This window comes from Lactuca serriola, chromosome 2 (genome assembly GCF_051521515.1).
Source record: "Lactuca serriola cultivar US96UC23 chromosome 2, Lser_US96UC23_V15, whole genome shotgun sequence".
In the NCBI taxonomy this organism is placed as follows: Eukaryota; Viridiplantae; Streptophyta; class Magnoliopsida; order Asterales; family Asteraceae; genus Lactuca; species Lactuca serriola.
In genome coordinates, this window is record NC_136409.1 from 192,990,989 (window position 1) to 193,010,002 (window position 19,014).

Sequence of the window (19,014 nt, forward strand, 5' to 3'; positions counted from 1 at the left end):
ATGTTTTTCAGGTTCTTCAGGAGACCATGGCAAGGCGAAGGCGTGATCGTACCGCTCCTCATGTTTATGCTGTGATGTGATTCTGGGAATACTCTAAATAAATTGTATTGAAAACCTTTTTGTAATAATTTAATGAAATCGGGTTGTTTTTGAAAAATTTAAATTGGTTGGAATTTTTCGGTCGTTACAAGTTGGTATCAGAGCCTTGGTTTTAGTGAATTGGAGGAACACTCGTGTGACTCCAGTCTCAAATCGAGGAAAGTTTTCAAAAGAGTATTTAAAATGGTTTTTAAAATGAGTAAAGGAGGACGCGGAGGTACGATCAGCCGGAGCCAGTAAGTAACCCCAAAATACCATACATGATATTTGTTTTGAGCTTTATTAGAACAGCATGCTAGTGCTAGGCTAGGGATCTTCAGGATTTCATGATAATGTTGCCTGATTTGTGATGCCTGTAGCCTAGGGTTTCCTTGTGAGAGATTTCCAGTGTTCCTCTAGTTGTGAGGGTTGAGCGTTGTTATGCATGTTTCACTAGGGTGTTGTGGTACTACTTCATAAAAATATGGGTAGGTGTGGAAGGTAGTATGGGCCCGTACTACTGAAAGCACAGGACCCATACGCGTATCAGGGAAACCATGACCTCTAGGGTTGGGTTGAGAGAGTTGGTTCCCGAGATAGTGGGAAGTGTATGAGATTTTGTGTGGTGTTTTTCAGTATGGAGATTCCGAGGCATGCTGGGAGTGGATCCGGATCAGGATCGGGAGCAGGAGAGGGAGTCCCAGGCGGGTCAGTACCGCCCGAGGTTATCAGTCAGATGAGCACGTGCGAGTTGGATGCGAGGATTCGTGAGATCCTGCGTGATGAGATTGCTGAGTTGTTCCGGGCTGAGTTGCCGGGGTTGTTTGGGTCGATCAAGACCGCCATGGTTGAGTATTTTGATGAGCGCTATGCAGCTCTCACAGAGACGGCTGTCGCGGCAGCTACAGCAGCTGTAGCAGCGGCAGGGGGAGGAGCCGGTCGGGGCTTTCAGTATCGGGACTTCAATAATACGAAGCCTCCCACCTTCGATGGATTTCAGGACCCGATTGTTGCTATGAGGTGGTTATCGGACGTGGAGGGGTGTTTCTTCACGTGTTCATGGCCTGCTGAGCAGAGGGTGAGGTGTGTTCTGAACTTGTTGAGGCTCGGGGCGAAGTATTGGTGGAGATTGACCATGGGGTCATATTCGGATGCGCAGAGGGCTGCGGTTTCATGGGATCAGTTCAGAGAGATGTTCAGCACTCGCTATGTTCCGCGAGTTGAGAGGGAGAGATTGGCTCAGGAGTTCCTTGAGCTGAAGCAGGATTAGGAGTCGGTGACTGAGATCACCAGGATGTTCACTGAGAGGGCGATGTTCTGCCCTGAGTTCGCTTCGGAGCAGGCTCAGATGTCTTGATATCTAAGCATGCTCAAAAGGGATATCAGACAGTTCGTGTCTACGCAGAGGTGCGAGACCTTGTTGGAGTTACAGGAGGCCGCCAGGCGGCGCGAGTTAGAGATTGAGTTGCAGATGCGTGAGTTGAGGCAGGCTCTAGTGCAGTTGCAGCCGGCGCCAAAACAGTCCAAGACCGTTGATTCTAGAGTGGGGGATCTGAGTAGCCACACTTGTGGGAAGTGTGGAAAGAGTCACACCGGAGTTTGTAGGTCCGGTGGTGCATGCCGCAAGTGCGGAAAGGAGGGGCACTATGCGAGGGATTGTCGGCAGTCAGCGCCGGTTCGGGATTTAAGGATTTGTTACCATTGTCATCAGGTTGGACATTTGAGGGTCAACTGTCCACAGCTCGCTGCAGGACCGGTGCAGGCACCAACACCGGCCACTTTGAGGATCACGGGTGGAGGTCAGGGTAGAGCGGAGCCCCCCAGGGCTCAGGGTCGTGCTTTTTAGCTTACAGCAGAGGAGGTCGGAGCAGTGTCGGATGCAGCTGCGGGTATGTTTCTTCCTTGATGTCTTGTTATCTTACGATTATTATGGAGTGTTGTTTATGTGCTAGTATCTTTGTGTGGTTCTTGGTGTGGTATTTGTTGTTTTTGAGAGTTATGGCATGATTATGGGTTGTTATCTTACGATTATTATGGAGTGTTGTTTATGTGCTAGTATCTTTGTGTGGTTCTTGGTGTGGTATTTGTTGTTTTTGAGAGTTATGGCATGATTATGGGTTAGTGTTGGGAATTTCGTTGGTTATCATTCATGGGGTTGTTAGTGGGAATCTGGTGTTGGTCTGAATGTCGGGTAGCATCTGCTTTCTGAGGAGTGGTTAGCTGCAGATTGAGTTTCTTTCGAGCGGGATGGTCAGTGTGGAAATGTGATTTTTGTGAAGGTTGCTAGTGCTAGTGGGAATCAGTCCGCGTGTAAGTGTTGGTTTGTGCAGGGTTGTTTTGGGAGGTCGGTGATGGCGACCGGTGGTTGATAGTCAGTGTTATAAGTGGGGGAGAATTGGAAAATTCTTCGGAAGATCGATGAGCATTGGAGATTGTTTAGCTGCTTGGGATTTAGCATTGTTTCTCTCAGCCAAGGGCATAGGCTGGTATGAGTAAGTGGCAGGCGTGCGGGGCGGGATATAGACCTAGGGCATTCGATTGTGGAGGTCCTGGGATCAGGCCGGGATCGAGCATGTATGATGGAGATAGAGTTCGGAACCCTTAGAGGGCTAGAACAGTATGCATGGGAAGATTTCCCGAAGTGATAGCTCGGAATGATGAATGTTAGTTGAGCGGTCCGGATAGAATGAAGGCCGGTAGGCGTACCAGTCAGGCCGAAGGCTCGAGGGGGAATACGGTCCAGCCAGGCTGAAGGCCCAGGAGGGCGGTCCAGATTGGCTGAAGCTTCTGAGAGTGGTCCAGATTGGCTGAAGGCCTGGTAAGGCGGTCCAGTCATGCTGAAGACTCTGCAGGTCTTGTTAGTCCGGTTCGAGGAAATTGTTTGAGTGTGTTGCGATGTGTTAGGATTAGAAGGTTTGGCCCCGGGTATTGATCTTGATTTAGTGGATATGGTGCATGGACAAGAGAGTCCTTGCGAGCAGATTCAGAGCATGTGTGTTGCGTGGATAGCGGTTATGCTATAAAGGAGTGGTGTAGCGTTGGGCGAGCACCGTGGCACTTGTCGTAGTGACAAGGCGGCCGAGTGAACTTCCTTGGTAAGGAAGAGAAAGGAATGTAGCTTCGAGAGGGAGTGTAAATTCACGGAAGTGAAAGCGGCAGTGGTATGGGAGCACATCCGGGTTGGATGGTTGCTGAGGCTCGGCAGGAATGCATGGGTGGAATTTCGGAATTCCAGATAGATTTGTTTATGTGGTGAAAATGCATCAGGAAGGGTGTTTGGAAGTGTCAGCAGTGTATCGGGGTTTTCCTAACCCGAGGACACTAGAGCCAGTTTGGTGCGGTTATGAGATTGCGGTGGAGAACTCATGGGAGTTGCTCTAGGGCTGAAGCTTGTGTCATCCTGTCAACAAGAAAGATAAAGTTGGGTGTCGGATTTCGATGGTTGAGTCTTGGTTAGCCTGGTTCGGTGAATGTCAGGCGGTGCATTGCAGGGATAGTTTTGGAGTAGAGTTGTCGCAGGCTTCGAGGACGAAACCTAATTTAAGTAGGGGAGAATTGTAACACCCCATTCTTTCAGGGTTTAATTATAAGTGCCTGAGATTTAAGAGGAAGGGTAATTCTGGTCCTTTTGCGAGAAATGAGTTTCATCCGAAAAGGTTTCGGGCTGGTGTATGTGTTAAAAGCATTTGGGCTTCTCGTCACCCCCGTATGAATGTAAAGTTATTTGGGAGCGGGTTTAGATTAGAGGAGTTGCGGTGTTTTGAAGTTGATCATTGTTTATAGCTCTTTGTGGTATGAGTGGATAAAGGGTCCCATGCATACATGGCATGCATGCAATTATTAGTGAAGTCTGGCTGGGTACGCCCAGCGTAAGCTGGACGTACGCCTAGCGTAAAGCGGCGAAAAGTTGCGGGTGGCCCGGTGAGTACGCCCAGCATACCAGGGAGGTACACCCAGCGTACTCTCAGAAACCCCAAACCCTATTTTAGGGTCAGCCACTATATAAGGAACATGTTGGTTCACTCCTTAGCCTCCTTATGCTCATCTTCAACCTCATAGAAACCCTAGATCTCGTGTTCTCTCCATTGTTGGGTGTGTTTGACCTTGGAAAGCTCTTTTTGGCAAAAGAAAGGCTTGAAGGAGAAAAGAGAAGTTGTCAAAGAAGAAGAAGAACGTGTGGAGCTTGTAGATTTGAAGAGATACCATCCTTTAGAGCTTGTTTGAGGTATAAATCTTCTTGCTTGACCTTCATATTGTATAGACCTATGTATTTTGAAGCTTTGTCTCCATTCTTGTCCCAAAAAGTCCTCACCTTGTTTCATAGTTTGTGACAACCCGATATTTCGAGACAATATGATGGAACACAAGTCAAATTTATATCAAAATTTTACTTTCCTAAAATCTTATTTGGGTTAAATAAAGTAGTGGGAATCGTATCAAAGTTTTCGTACATATAAAGAACCCTAAAATCCGAGTTATAACGAAGAAGTTATGGCCAACCGAAGATTCTCGGCAAAACCGGCAACACTGATAGACGTAAAACGCGAAGTTTCAATACAGTAATGTTTAGCCTTAGGTATCTAAATGAAAGTTTTAGATATCATTAAACTGTAAACGTACATCAAAAGAACATCCAAATCTGACTTCGTATGAGGAAGTTATGATTTTTCTAAGTTACGGATATAGCAGTAGACAGCTAAAAAAACTCGAAATAGAGATCGAGAGACTTTTAGCCGACACAAACTAAATGAGAATCGAAGGTCTCAACAATAGAAGGGCAACGGTAAAAAGTCTGACGGAAACGGACGTCGGATGAAAAAGTTATGGAACTTTAACGGACTTTTCCTATCCCGACGTATTAAAAATATAATATTAAAAATAAAGTCAAAATTTGCCGACGGAGTCTAAACAAAAGTTGTAGATCGTAGTCTCACCTTCGCGTGGATATAAAGAACATCAAAAACGGAGTTCGTATGACGAAGATATGAATTTTAGAAGTTTGCTAAATAATAAATATATAAATTTAAAATGAATTCCGGTATTATCCGAAGGGGGAGTCACCGGCCTGATCCGAGTTACGCCCAGCGTAACCGGGTGCTAGGCCTCGGTTCGGCCACGTCGCCCCTACTCCTTTATGCCCTCCCATCCGAAGTACGTAAGCGATGACGTCTCGTACGCCCCGCGTACCGAGCTCTTTCAGCCCCTATATAAAGGATGCGAGGGTGCCGGCCATATTTGCTAATTTCCTTCCTTTCTCGAGCCGAAGCTCTGCGTTTCAACCCTCGGAGTCATCCCAAGGGCCCGGTTTTCATATCCAAGTTTGGAAGGAAGTTTTACGCTCCCGAGATTCCCGAGAAATCCGCTTTCTCGAGTAGAAGTTCTGCTCGGTTTTCGTCTCGCTTTCTTCAATCAATCAAGTGAGTTCATACCCCTACAACCACACTTTAAATGCTTTTTAAACACTTTTAAGGGGGGAATACAAGTAAACACACGACTAAAATCGTGTGAAACATCGATCTTTTGCTATACTTTTCATACTGTTGTTTTAACTAACTTATGAAGTCATCATCATGCAAAACACCTCACAACACAGTTTTACCCTCTTGGGATACAATATGTTTTGATAAATAGAAATAATGTTTTATTTATACATTTACATACAAATACATCATATCAAGGGTAACATTCTTTAATAAATCATTTTATGCATTCAAAGAACTTATGATTTATGCTTTGTCAAACATTGTGAAAAAGGATAAAATTTGCATACAAAACTACTACTTAAATACACACTTAGTTGAGAATCCGTGAGACGTGTATATCTTCAAATAATACCTTTTTGCTAAAAGGTACCGCTACAAGTCATGTCTATAACCAAAGTCTCCCGTTCGGAGAACGTGTCAAATGTGTATAGATCTATACGGGAAGTCATGATCCCACGCCCTGACTGTTAGCTACAGTCCGTCCTTTGGGGTGACAGTTTGTCATAACGCTACGGCGCCTGAAGAACGTCGCTACAGGCATATTATGTTTAGTATGGTTATAAAACTCATCGGATATACAATTATTATAGTACTTCTGATTGATGAATGAGTAGCTTTTAAAACTATTCTTCATCTAGCAAACTGAAATCTTCTAATAGGTTTTATTATATAAATCTATGCTTAAACCTTCTAAAGCATGTCATTTGCTTTCGGTTTTTAGTCTGGGACATTAGGCTAACTATTACTTTAGGAAAATATGGAATTTTCCTGTATACAAAACAAACAACTAATAGGAAAATAAGGGATTTTCCTGATGCAATTATTTACAACTTGTAACACAAACATTCATATGCATTTCATACTTTTATAAGAAAATAAGGGTTTTCTTGGAAAACACAACAAATCATATCTCAACTATTAGGGAAAATATGGGATTTTCGGGATCTAATACATTCATTTCAACACAACGAATCGTAACTCTTTCCATTTGAAAATACCGTGTTTTCTGGAAAACATACACAAACTTTCGAATGGCGTGCATTTTCTCAAAACACTACTTATGAACTCACCAACTTAATTGTTGACACTTTCTCTTTTAAATAACTTGTATTCTCAGGGAACCGCTAAGCAGGTTTGGAAATCAACTTTTGGGGATTAACGCACTGGCGTTAATTACTTCTTTTGAAAGATGTTTATGTATTTATCTTTTGAACATATAATGAATACAATTATGTAAACATTTTTAAAACCTTTATATATGTATGGTGGTGTGTACTTTCCTTTCTATGAACTGTTATGATACTGAATATGACGCCCTCCGCCCCCGAACGTTTCCGCCGTTCTGGTTTGGGGGTGTGACATAGTTCGATTTGGTCAAGATTATCTGTCCTTTCAGACCTTTGGATAGGTCTTGAGTGAGAAAAATGAGGTCCCAAGGGCTGTAGTTGTTCCATGTGTGAGATATATAGGTCTTAATGGATTAAGACCTTGGATTAAGAGCTTAAGGACGTCCCAAGTGATAAAGTCTGAGACTTTATGAATTCTAATCATATTTGGCCCATGGATCTGAAGTTTGGGCTTAAGAGCTTAAGCCATTAAGAGGTTAAAAGGACTTATTGAGTATTGCAATTACGCCCCGCATAGCGGGCCAAAGCCCCGATCCTCGTTTGCGTTTCATTGCAGTACACCCAGCGTACCAAGGAGGGTACGCCCAGCGTACTCCTCCTGTTGGACTTTCATTTTTGGGCTTTGAGTTTGGGCCGTTGATGGACAATTGGTTATTAGGCCCAGTATGGGAATTTATGGATAGAGTATTTTGGGCCCAATTACTGTTATGGACATTGGTTCTAGGCCCATTTGTTGAAGTGGGCCCAATTTGGTAAATTGGGCTAATGTTGGACTTTGTATGAGATTTGGACTTTGGTCTTGGCCCGATAAGTGGAAGTATGATTGACCTAATGCTTATTTTGTTATGATGGTTAGTCCGGGATTTGCGGTGAGTTGGTGGTTCGAGAGTCTGCTTCCTCAGTTTAGAGTATCGGCATTCGCGAGGTGAGTTATCCTCACTATATCAACAGGGTCTAAGGCACCAAGACCGGCCCTTATCGGATTGAGATCCGGGTATTTGTTGTTATGTTATTGCTTTGATATGTTTTCATCCTGGTAGCTAGGATGGTATATGTTAGAGACCTGATTGAGATCGGTATTCTGAGATGTAGGATGATGCTATGCTAGTGACCGGTTAGGTCGGTATCCTGGTTAGGATGATGATATGTTATGTGATCTGTTTGATCGGCTTGTTGACTGTGAATTGCTATATGATTGTATGATTATGTGCACATGGTTGTTTGGACTGGAGTTGGGTTGAGGCGGGTCCTGCTTTGTGCTGTAGGCCAAGATACCCAGGGCGGACCGGTTGTCCCGAAGGCCCAGCGAGCGGTCCGGATAGGCTGTAGGCCCCAAGAGGGCGGACCAGACATGCCGAGGCTCGGAGAGTGGACCAGGCCTACTGAAGGACCGGTGTGGGCGGACCAGTCATACTGTAGACTCAGAGAGTGGACCAGGTGGATTGAAGGCTCGGTGCGGGCGGACCAATCACACTGCAGACTCGATGTATGTGGTTAGATTCGGAGAGTGGACCAGGTGGATTGAAGGCCCGGTGCAGGCGGACCAATCACACTGTAGACTCGAAGGACATGACTAGACACGGAGGGTGGACTGAAGGCCAATACGGCGGACCAGTCACACAGTAGACCTGATATGCATGGTTGTTCTATGTTCTGTTATGTTATGTATGCTATTTATGTTATGGGTCGGAAGGCAATATGTTTTGGACCGGAAGGTCATAGCCTGGAAGGGCGTATATGTGGTTGGTATTTTGGGGGTATCTCATTAAGCTTTCGGGCTTACAGTTGTGGTTTAATGTTTTTCAGGTTCTTCAGGAGACCATGGCAAGGCGAAGGCGTGATCGTACCGCTCCTCATGTTTATGATGTGATGTGATTCTAGGAATACTCTAAATAAATTGTATTGAAAACCTTTTTGTAATAATTTAATGAAATCGGGTTGCTTTTGAAAAATTTAAATTGGTTGGAATTTTTCGGTCGTTACATTAAAAATCTATATAGTTCATCCATTCCACCAATACCTTAAATAAACAACAATATATAAACACATAGCACGTATTTCGTAGCAAATACTTCATAATTATGTGTTAGAAGAAAGTAACCACACTCACACATATAAACAACAATATACTTAATACACTCAAACCATACTTGTATTATTATCGTGTTTATGAAAGATAGTATACACTCACTTGATCAGAAGATTTTCGGACAACACTACGGCTTGTAGAAGTAGTATTCTTCGGTGAAACCGGGATCAGTTCACACACCGGGTTTCTCGCGGGCAGAGCTTCGGCTCGGAAACTCTTTTCTTCTCGGGATCTTCGGGCTTCGGGACTTGCTTCGGGTATCGGGGTTGATACCTGGGCTTCGGGGGTACTTCTTTGCACATAAATCGATTTAATATGGGAGAGAGATGAGAGAATGAGCAACCAAACACGGCTGACCCTTCAAATCTATTTATAGGGAAAATTTGGCCCTTGCCACGTCGTGGGATCCTTTTTCCACGTCGTGGGCTTGGTCGTCATTGCATACGTCATTGAAAGTTGCATCTGGGGGACTCCCGGACGTGTCAGGAGACTTGCCACGTCGTGGCACTGCTTGCCACGTCGTGGTCTCTGACAGTTTTGGGGTTTCGCGCCCCGAACTTCAGAAATTCATAACTTTCGCATACGAACTCCGTTTTCGACGTTCTTTATGTCGACGCGAAGGTGAGATTATGCTCTACAACTCTCGTTTAGACTCCATTGGCTAATTTTGACTTTATTTTTAATATATTATAATTATATTACTTATATATTATTTTTAGTAGGCCGGACAGGAAAACTCCGTTATAAACTCATAACTCCTTCATCTGAACTCCGTTTTCGTCTGTCTTTTTATCGTTGGACTACTATCGAAGACATCTTCGAATCTCGTTTAGATCACTAAGGATAGATATCTATCTACCTTAAATTCACTATTTACGTCACGTTGGGTCATGTCGGTTCTGTCGCGAAACTTCGACAGGTCATAACTTCTTCGTTATAACTCGGATTTTGGCGTTCTTTATATGCATGGAAACCTTGTGACATATAATACAACTTGGTTAAGATTAATCCTTCTAAATAATCTTCCATAAAAAAGTCATTTTTGAAGCTTATCGTCTCTAATTTGACTAGCCCGGATCTACGGGCGTTACATCACTATATCGACAGGGTCTAAGGCACCAACGCCGACCCTTTATCGGATGGGAATCTGGGTATTTGTTTGTTATGTTATTGCTTGGCTATGTATGCATCCAGGTAGTTAGGATGATATATATTAGAGACCTGGTAAAGGTCGGTATCCTGGTATATAGGTTGATGCTATGCTAGTGATCGGTTAGGTCCGTATCCTGGTTAGGATGTTGCTATGTTATGTGATCTACTAGATCGGTTGATTAGTTATGAATTGCTATATGATTATATGTTTATGTGCACATGGTTGTTGGACTGGGGTTGGGTTGAGGCGGGTCCTGCTTTGTGCTGTAGGCCAACATACCCAGAGCTGACCGGTTAGACCGAAGGCCCGGCGAGCGGTCCAGATAGGCTGAAGGCCCCAAGAGGGCGGACCTGACGTGCCGAGACTCGGATAGTGGACCAGAAACACTGAAGGCTCGGTGCGGGCGGACCAGTCACACTGTAGACTTGACACGCATGGTTGTTCTGTTTTTGTTATGATATGATATGTGTATGGTATTGTGGTTGGTACACTACTAGACAAACAGCCTTTTACGACGCTCATTGCGCGTCGTAAAGGGCTCAGACAACGTGCAAATGCGCGTCAAGGAAGGCCCTGTCATAAAGAGAGACGACACGCTTTTGCGCGTCGTCTATAAATTTACGATGCTCATTTACGACGCGCAATTACGACGCGCGTTTACGACACGCAATGCATATCAAGGAAGGCCCTGTCATAAAGGAAGACGACACGCATTCACGTGTCGTAACGTTACGACGCGCGTGTTAATGACACGCAATGCGTATCAAGAAAGGCCCTGTCATAAATGAAGATGACACACATTTTGCGTATCATAATTTTAAATGTTTAAAAATAATATTATTTATAGATTTACTTATTTTCAAATTAAATTTATATTTAATGTTTCATAATAGAAAATAAAATATCATATACAAAAAATAGAATCCATTGCATCCATTGCATAAATTTAATGTCATACAAATAATCGTTCCATGGAACGATAAACCAAATCAATAGAAGTTGTAACAAAAATTTACAAACGAATTAGATACAAAAAATACAATCCATTGCATAAATTTAATGTCATACAAATTAAGCCCATTAGGATCCCATGCTGCTCCGTACATATATATCAACTAGCACCAACTTCAGCAAAATATCATGTGGTATCTATATAAACATCAAATTCCAACTAAGTATAGTTGCATCTTGCCTTTCATAATTCTTTAAGACTAATGAATCCTGCTCCGATAATTCTTGTGACCTGATCAGATAAAAGTCAAAAAATTAATATGCTAATATAATTATTAGAAGAATCAAACATGGAATGTTAGTTGTAAAACCAACATTTGAACCAAAACTAGAAGCCTGCATAATTACACAACATCGCAATTAGATATTAAGAATAATTTTCAAAATAATAAATAAATAAATGAAAGTTGGTTGCTATTTCTTGCATTTAAACACACGTATATGGACTTATAATAACAACAAATATTTTGAGTTAACGGGTGAGAGGACGCCATGGTTTGTTAAGAAACTCAAGTTGTTCAGCGTCTGCCATACAAAAACAGGTGCCCATTATACCTTAACCTGTATGTACCAACACAAAACAACATACATATTCTTTAGTATATTTATAATATGACAAACTAAAATTTGATTTCGTCAACTAAATAACTTGCATTTTTACCTGGAGCAACTACTTTTCCTTTATAGTCATTAATTAGAAATTCATCATACTTATTGAATGGATATTCATCATCCTCTTTTTTATCTCCTGCAACCAACACCTCAAGTGAAATGTAATGTGTTTTTTTCTCTTTTTCTTTGGTGTCATATAGCCATCAGGCATAACTTTAGCAGCATCCCTCTTCTCAATTGAATTCCCAATGCGCTTATCTACAAAAAGAACAAAAGCAAAAGACAATTATTCACTTTTTGGTATACTCTTTAAGGCCAATACATATACACGTATTTGAAAGATAAAAACGATATAATACACTCAAAAATACATAAAAGTCCTATCTTCTAGTGCAAATACCATATTTACCCATGTTTAGTGCAAATTTACATTTTATGGTCACAAAAATGATATAATACACTCAAAACTACTCTGATAGGAATGAATTTTTTTAATAAGAAGTACCATGAAATGAAACACATAAAAAAGAAACTAAAAGTAAAAGTGCATCATTATTTCAACGTATCCAAACACTTCAGGTGTATCATTACTCAGTAATTAACTAAACAGTAAAGGTGCTTTCAGATACAACTTTCTACAAATCAAAATTATGCTAATTATTGACTTTTGATCCTTGTTTTTCTATCATAATTAAAATTATTATAAGCTTTGAATTATCCAATTTCCCATTTAATTGGGAAAAAAGAACTACCTTTAGAGGAAGCTTGTGTCGGTTGGATGCGAGACTACATCATCGCTCTGATATGGCGTTGTGTTGGAATTATGTTCCTCGTGAACGAGGGGAGGAGTGGAAACAAAAAACTGTGAAGTCGATTTCATTCTTTCTTTGGCATCTGATTAGGTCATTCTCAGTATCAAAAAACTTAGAAGCATTCTAGACAATGAACTCTTTCCAGAATCTGTAGGTCCCACAACAATCACCCTGGGACCCTAAGAAATACAGAATTTGGTGAAATAGTTATTATTTTGTCATGGAAATGTTATTAAAAATTGAAAGCATAAAGAAAGAAAGATAAAAGAAACCTGGGAAGCTTCAGAATCACTAGGAGAAGCTTTTGCACGATTTCTACGCCCTTCAAGTACAGCATGTACGTTTACATAACTGATCATTGGTGTCTTTATATCAAAATAGAAAACAAAACGTTAATATCATTTTACATTAGGCAAGTAGAATACAAATATACAATGATACTATGATATGATATCCTACCTCATCTGAAATTCCAAAAAGAAGGAAACATAAGTATTATAAGAGGACAAGATTAAAGTGATCTTTAATATTCCTAGTGGATTTTTTTCAAAGGTGTTAAGAGTTTACAGCAAATTTCATTCTTGGTGGGAAGATGAGCCAATTTTATGGGGGCATTTCGGTCCCAAATATGTCAGCAGTCCCATTTAGTAGCCTGAGGTGAAGAGAACTGTTAAAATTGACTTCAATCCTAAGTTCACTTTCCTTCTCCAGTTTCACCTACTTCATTAGAACTGCCTGCAGCTGCAGGTGGGCCCAAAGGTGTGCCTCCATATGCCATAATTGACTTTATGTTCCAACAATGCTTCTGTTTGTTGATGCAATTACCTTCAAATATCTTAAACAAGGTAAAAAAAAAGTTAAGTATTTAAATACCTCCAGCTTATCAATATAGGTAAGGTCATTCTCAGTATCAAAAAACTTAAGGGCACAAAACTACAATAAGGTTTCTTCATCCAAGAACCTGGATGATATCAAGACTATTTTTGTTGGTACTAACTAGATAGCCCAGTTTTGTCCCTGAATGACAATCAAAATCAATCTTTATTATAATCTAGTGAAATAAGGATTATAGATAAGCTGAAAAAAAAAACCTCTAATCTAGAGTTGTATTGTAGTTTTTTAGATAGGATGTCAAGTACAGCAGCAACCAGTTCCCTGCAGTGAAAGAGTAAAATGATTGCAGTAAGTATATTGGATTTGGTTGGTCGGAAAATAGGTGTAAAACGATTTGTTAGATTTTTCTATTTCTTGCATTTAGCCCTTCACAATACAATCATTGTTCTTGGAGCAAAAGCTTAGATTTTCCTCAAGTCATCATAACTAAAAACTACAATAATCTTGACTTATTTGTACAATGCATATGGCTTAAGTCTCACCTTAAAGTGTGTTTCACCATAGAAACATGAAATAGTCACCATTACTATACACTAAACACCTTTGCCATGGCTTCAATGGTGACACTCTTGTAAGATTCCAGGAACTGAGAATACACAACTATCCTGATCTCTCTCATGTAAAAACAAAAGTGTGGATGCAAATACCGATCCAAGTTAATATGCTTAGTGATCCCAGATGAAAATAAACAAATATCATTATACATTATTAAATTAAACCACAACCAAAATAACCCTAATCAAAATGTAAAACTTATAACATAAACTCATCAAAAGCAGATAAGAATGATTTATATTGACACTCCTACAGAGAGTTCATAAATTCCGATAAAAATGGAATCTTTCCAATCACTGCCAGAATCTCTGGTGCATCCACAACCTGCATAGATTAGAGAAAAAGTTCAAAAAATGAAAAAAAAAAGATTTAAAAAAAAAGGTAACACATTGAAAGGACTACTACATAGTACATACCATTTTGTAGCCTGTAGAAAACTATGTATTTCCTTTTACACCTCTTCAGTTTGCAAGCTCTAAAAGGAGTGTGATTTAGTCCCTGAACATTTCAGATTCCATATATAAAAAAGATGTAAATATTCAAGAATCATAGTTTAGATATGTAGAAACGGACAAACAGAAGAATAAAGATAGGATACTTACCAGATGATGACTGATGAAAGATGGTCTGTTAATCAACACACTCACTTTCAGGGACTATATGTTACAACTTACAGATAATTATATAAGTGTGTGTTTATGTATATACTATATAGAGAAATGAAAAAAAAATGTTACCTATTATATAACCTGGGTTTAAACTAATTATTTTGATTTGAAGTACCAACAATTTGTTTCCAGGTCAAAGCTAATACATTTCACCTGTGTTTAAACTAATCAGTTTAAAGTGTTTAAAAAAAACTGATTATGATTATGATTTTGTGATTATTTGGAGAAAAATTTAGATTTGGAGATGCCTATCCCTAACTTTATGCACTTACCATTAACATGGAGCATCATGTATCATATACAAGAAAAATCAATTACAAGTAAACATAATCTGATATTTTAAGTTAGAAGCATATCAATCCAATAGAGCTAATATGCAAATAAGTTATCCTCCATGGAAAGGGTTTTTAAAACAATGAAGAAGGGATGGAGGATGTGAGTAAACTTACATCTGATACACTAGAAGGCTTTGTCCTAAGTTGTGGTTCAGTCACACTGAACAGTAAGTGTTGTAGAACATAAACAAAGTTGAATATCACGACAACTGATAAATAACAATTTAAAGGTGACAACTTCTGCAAATGCATCTGGAATTCTATGTAAAAACTTTTAATTGAAGATGCTAAACCAAACAAACTACAACCTTGAATGCGTACTTAGGGTTAGCAATTTCATCCTTATACGCATCAAGTATTGCCTGATGAGAGACACATAAAATAAGTCAATTCACTACATAAATAGTGTAGTGCATATAACTGAGGAGCAACTAGGGTTAGGGTTTCAATTGTTGAACGCGTAATGTAAATATGTATACACTTGAATCTCTCGGTCAGCAAGAGATAATGGAAGCTGGCAACGAGAATGAATTGAAACAGATTATTTATCTTCTCCTATAATTTAGTGAAAAAGCTCCAAGAATCAAGTGAATGTTAAAAAAAATCAATATTGATATCCCTTTTATACGCCCTTAAAACTTTATAGAGACAGAAAGGGAGTCGACATGGAGAAAGATAGTATGTTGATTGTCGACCATGTGGTGCGATGTTTATAGTTGGCTTTTAATAATCGAAATCATATAAAGATCAGATCGGAGATGTTGAGTTTCATCCTGTTGAGCAACTCGATTTCATGGGAGTCGCATATTAGGTCATAGGGAGATGAACGATGGTAAGCAGAACATACCTTTGTGTAACCAGAAGAGGAGAATCGAACCCGTCAATCGGATTTTGGTGATGTTGTGTCTGTTCACATGAGACTTGGGGGAAGGAAGTGCTCTTAGTCCAAACGGTGCCATCGATGCCGAAGATGGCGGCGGAAGAGAGATGTTGATCACTGTCATCGAAATTGCGATTGTAAATTGGTAGGAAATGTTACATTTGAAGTTGATTTAAGGATTAAATTGAAGAACGAGTGAGCGGTGTTATTGTCGGCGTCCAATGTCTGCTTCCATCAATCACCTCAGATGATGAGTAGAGGGGAAGAGAAAGTAATGGTGGGTTGATAGTGCCTAAAATTGTGTGCAAAAAGGACCAAGGCGCTTGCCCTTTTCTCTTCTGAGCATCGAAAACCGTGTGAGCGTGTATTTGGGTTTTCTGCAAAAGATGGAAACAAAGGAACTTGATGTTAGGTGAGCATGAGATCATCAATGAGGAGAAGTGAGCAAGGGCATAGTGAAATCGTTACGCTCTTACCAAAATGCCAAAATAGTGAATTAAACACAGGCGATTAGGGATGGAAAGATATGAAAGCATAAAAGGCAAGACTTAGGGTTCAATGGTGGTGGCGATGACTTAGGGTTTACAGAGAGAAGGAAGGGAGATACAGAGAAGTGAGTGTAGAAGCGGGGTAGTTCAAAATTTTAGAATTTGAGAGGATTTCATTTTCCCCCATTAAAAACGCGCGTTCCAGTAAAAAATTATAAAGAGGCACTTGTAGATGACACACGTTTAAGATAAGCGCCTTCCGTGTTTGTATTTTTTTTTGGACATTAATTTGAGGGCGCACAAAAATGAGTGACCTCTATCCTTCAAATTTTGCAAAGCTGATATTATTTTTTAGATCACACACAAATGCGTGTCCTCTATTAGCGCGTGTCATTGTTTGCGTGTCCTTAAAGGGCTGTTTTCTACTATTGGTATTTTGGGGGTAACTCACTAAGCTTTCGGGCTTACAGTTTTAGTGTATTGTTTTAGGTACTTCAGGAGACCGTGGAAAGGCGAAGGCGTGACCGTATCGCTCCTCATCCTTATGTTATGATTTTTGGGACACTCTGATGGAAAATGATTTGAAAACATTTTGTAAACAATGTTATGTGGCTTCTAATTATGATTGAAAAAGTTTAAATTTGGTATGAATTTTATGGATGTTATATATATATATATATATATATATATATATATATATATATATATATGTATGTATATTAAATGATATTCGTAATTATAATTCTCATTTTAAGGAAATTAATTAAATTCATCATTAATACCAGCAATAACATTCTTTCATAATGAATTCGCATCTAGGTTTTTATGTATGGATTCGTGTTTTGTTTCAGGACACACTCACTTAAAATACAATAAAGTTGCATGAGATATGAATAACAAGATTATATTCTACTATAATACACTCTCATTCTGCTAGGATACAATCTCATTCTTCTTGATACGAATTCACTATAAAATAAAATTATTGCTGATATTAATGACGAATTTTATTAGTTTCCATGAAAAACGAATTATAATTATTGATATCATTTAATGTACATATAATTTTGGAAATAATTTAATATCTATCTTTATTTGATTAAATAATAATTTAATCATTACTAAATTCTTATTGGTGCATTCTAGCATACAATAGATGTGAAAAACATTTGAACCCATATATATATATATATATATATATATATATATATATATATATATGTGTGTGTGTATAGAGAGAGAGAGAGAGAGAAAAGAAAAAGGATCATTTGAGAACTCATATATTCATGAGAACCCGAAAACTAAAAGTGGAAAGTTGGATTGAATTATTGAATGGCTCAGATTGATCATGACATTTTTGTAAATATGAGTGAATATAATGACATTTTAGGTATTTATCATTATACCACAAGGGTAAATCTGAATAGCAAATAATTAAATAATAAATAAAAAACAATTATATTAATATAGAATCCCTAAATTAGTCTCTCTCTCTCTCTCTCTCGTCTCTTTCTTTCTCTCTCTCTCTCTCTCTCTCTCTCTCTCTCTCTCTCTCCCTCTCTCGTATTCTTCATGTACTCCACCCTCTCTCCATCCACCGCTTCTCTCCTCTAACAACCACCCTACCTCGTCAACGAGCACCTCATACATCGCCTTACCACTCTTTTCATTGTCATATTCAACTAGATTGACCTAATATCACCACTCTCTCGTATATCTAGAACATATGTTGTCGTCTTCAATCGCCACCTCTCGCCCTTCCCTGTTGATTCAGGGTCTGATTGAGAAGTTGATCCCTTATCGATAGTAGATCCGTTCAAATATCCAATAGGGGAAATTGATAATATGTCGATCGAATATTTTATCAGAGAATATGATTCTTTATCGATTGAGTATTTGATTAGTGTAACATACAAAATTTCAAGCCAAATTTGAACAATTTAAAAAACATTTCAAACCATTTAAATCATTACAACTTTGTTTTCAAAATGTAAAATATCAGAGTTTTCAGAGAAACATAAACAAAACATGAGGAGTTGTACGATCATGCATTCGTTCTGCCACGATCCCATGATGAACCTGAAACAATAAATCGAAACTGTAAGCCCGAAAGCTTAGTGAGCTCCCCCAAAATACTGATACGCTACACATAATACATATACAATTAACAACATATACTGGGTCCTGTAACGCCCCGTTCTTAAAGTACTTATTTATGAGTCCCCGGGATTCAAGAGGAAGGGTATTTTGGTCCTTTTATAGGAAATGGGTTTCATCCGAGAAGGTTTCGGACCAGGGTATATATCTAGAAGCGTAGGGCTTCTCGCCACCTCTTCGTGGATATAAAGTTCATCGAAAACGGAGCTAGAATGAGGGAGTTATGACACTTTGAAGATATTGGCATTTATGGCCCTTAATGGAAAAGGTTGACAATGTAAGCCATGCATGCATGAAACACGCGTCGGTACGCCCAGCGTAGGCTGGGTTACGCCCAGCGTAATGAGTAAATGGACGCAGGTGCAAGGTCGAGTACGCCCAACGTACTAGAGGTACGCCCAACGTACTCTCAGAGTCTTAAAACCCTAATTTTAAGGGCAACCACTATATAAGGAATATAATGGTTCCCTCCTCATCCTCCATAGACACTCTCTTACCCTCAGAAACCCTAGATATCCGTCTTACCTCCATTGTTGGGTGTGGTTGACCTTGGAAAGCTTGGGTTAGCAAAGGAAAGCATAAAGGAAGAAAGGAGAAGTTGTCAAAGAACGAGTGGAGCGGCTGGAACTTATAGATCTGGAAAGACATCATCCTTTGGAGCCTATCTGAGGT